Raw genomic sequence first — 2,908 nt, 5'->3', positions numbered from 1 at the left:
TGCCAGATTCTTTTCCTCAAAAGAATTATTCTTATCCCCCTCCCTCCTTGTCTCCATTTATGGGAGAGAAAATAAAGAAATAACGAAACAAAAAAAAAAGATTAATAATAAAATAGAATCAGGGCTTTTATACTAAAATAAGACAAAATTTCTGTTTTAATCAGAATCGCAGTTTGAATTCAGTTAGCTCTAGGACGACTTAAAAGGACACCGAGACAGCAAAATATCTAGTATCGGACAAATGTCGCCATCTTGAGATGTGATCTTTGATCTTTTGAGTTAAAATTGAGCAAAAGTGTTACAAACTAGTATTCATGTTCAAAAAGCGTCCTTTTGACTTTTAGACAAAAAAATCGAGCGTTCGAGACTCAATTTGTGGAAAATTTACTTAGTGCGTGGGGTTGAAACATAATAAATTCGTTGAGGTCAATAATGTTTCCCCACTATTTTTGTGGTGTGAAATTTTCGAGAAGGGATAGCCAACAGAGTGTTAACTACGTCGTAAAACATGATTTTTCGAGCATAATTTACATTTCGAAATTCTCCGTATGCTTTAAGAGTTGAGATTTTTTTTTTTGATAAAATTATATAAAAACTTAATCACAGACAAAAAAAAATCTTTATTCTATTAAGGGACATATAATCTCGTTATTGCTTATTTGTCAATTGTGAAAAAAACTGTCAACTGTGAATTATTATTAAATTTTATTAATCAACTTGTTCAAAGGAATCTGGGGGGCACGGCAGTGCCCCCTCCAAGTCGAGCAAAAACAAGAGGCACGGCAGTACCATCCTTTTCTCGAAGCAGTTCAGGCCATTTTCTACCTCCTATAACTTCGTTGTGGATTAAACTAGAAGCCTGAATTTTCAGTAACCAAGCAGGCGTTATACAAGTAGGGTATATTTCAAATTTCATTAAATTTGAACCAGTAGTTTAAGAATTATAACTAGTCAAAGTTTGTGAATTTTGTCACTGACTGACTGACTGACCGATCATCAAAACTCTAAGGCACTTCTAGCAGACATAGAAGCTTCAAATTTAGAATACAATTAGTGTTTAGTGTATAAATCAAGGAAAAACTAAAATATGCGTGTAATAATGGACAGGTCGATAAATTTTTCGAAGTTTCGAGCATTGTCCATTTTGTCGGCAAATTCGTCGCCAAGTCGCCAAATGGTCGCCACCAAGTTCTGGGATCACTGGTTCGGCATCCGACAGCATCCAATACAGATTACAGTAAATCGGTCTTTCTTATGATGACACTATTCACTCTGCGAAGCAAAATGACAGGTTTGTAACAATATCTAATTGGAAATAATTCAATTTGAAGTTGCAAACGCAATGGGTGACTTTCAGAGAATCAATCTGGCAGAGGAATATAAATATAACTTGTAATATAAATATATATATTACAAAATATGTAATATAAATATATATACAAGTTATAATATATATGGTAGAAGAATATTAAGTCTGGACGGCTTACATCGAAGAAATGTCGACTTTGGAAGAATTAAAGCGCAGGAATCCTCAATTTGTGAATACAACAGACTAAGAAACATTTACCGTTCAGACTTGTCAAAAATTGTAACATCAAAGCTTACGAGAAAAACCCAATAGAGACAGGGAGTGGGCTTTGAGAAAAACTGTAGCTGAAGCTCAAGAAGTAGTACTGGAAAAGAAAAAGAGGAAGACTATATACAAAAATAAGAAAAGGACTATCTACAAAAAGAAATGAGATGCCATTAAAAACATAACTTGTAAAAAATCCCAAGTCTCGCAACTCAGTTCTTCTATCGTAAAAAGTTGTGAGATCCATGTAATACCAAGTCGGTCAATTCATTCAGTCCCTACTTAAGGGTCCTTCTGTCTTAAGTTATTACGTAATTAACTAACCTAACAACATCTTATAGTGATCATATCAATATTAAAAATATTTTATGGTTTAAATAAATAGATTGACTTGGCAATCGCACTAAACAATCTAATTTAATATAATATGTTAATGTAATCTAATTTAATGTAAAGAAGCATTGTGTTATCATGCGATGGCCAAGTCAATCTATTTATTTAAACCATAAAAGATTTTTAATATTGATATGGTTACTATAAGATGTTGTTATGTTAACTAATTACGTAATAACTTAAGACAGAAGGACCCTTAAGTAGGGAATGAATGAATTGACCGACTTGGTATTACATGGATCTCGCAACTTTTTACGATAGAAGAACTGAGTTGCGAGACTTGGGATTTTTTACAAGTTATGTTTTTAATGGCATACAAATTTTCTTTAAAGAGCATGAAATATATTTATTTCCAATGAATAAATTTCCCGTGTAAGAAAAAGAATAAAGCATTTTATATGTAGGATCTTCTTTAAAACCTTGAAATTTAATTATCTAAGCTAAATATTAGAGGAATAAAGATCTCACAAATATTTTAACATCTTACGATGGCTATTTAAACAGAAAAGCGATCTATGAAAATGCACATTTTGAATTCACAATTAAACATTTGATGGATAAATCTCCGTAATATGAATTCGGATAGATATCTCGCCTTTTGTTTCAAATACCTTGGCTGACGGAAATTTCGAATTAAATCTAACAGTGTCTGCTTTAAAAAAAAATTCGTTGATGATGATGTCGTGTCAACACGGAAAGGGGGAGCAGTAGCTTCTGAGGATAAAGACCCCTGAGCACCCGAGGGCAGAGGTCTGACTTCTAGCTCATATGAAGATGAAACTCGCACATTCGCTTGCACAATCCCTTTTTACAGGAAGGCACATTCACACACCTCACAGATAGAATACAGATGAAGAACAACTATGCCCGAACCGGAATTCGAAACCGGGACGCCCAGATCACGGGAAGATGCGCTACCCCTATGCCAGAACGCCGGCAAAA

The sequence above is a fragment of the Argiope bruennichi genome, chromosome 5 (assembly GCF_947563725.1).
Source record: "Argiope bruennichi chromosome 5, qqArgBrue1.1, whole genome shotgun sequence".
Classification (NCBI taxonomy): domain Eukaryota; kingdom Metazoa; phylum Arthropoda; class Arachnida; order Araneae; family Araneidae; genus Argiope; species Argiope bruennichi.
The sequence above is the reverse complement of the archived record's forward strand: the minus strand, read 5'-3'. Positions refer to the sequence as shown.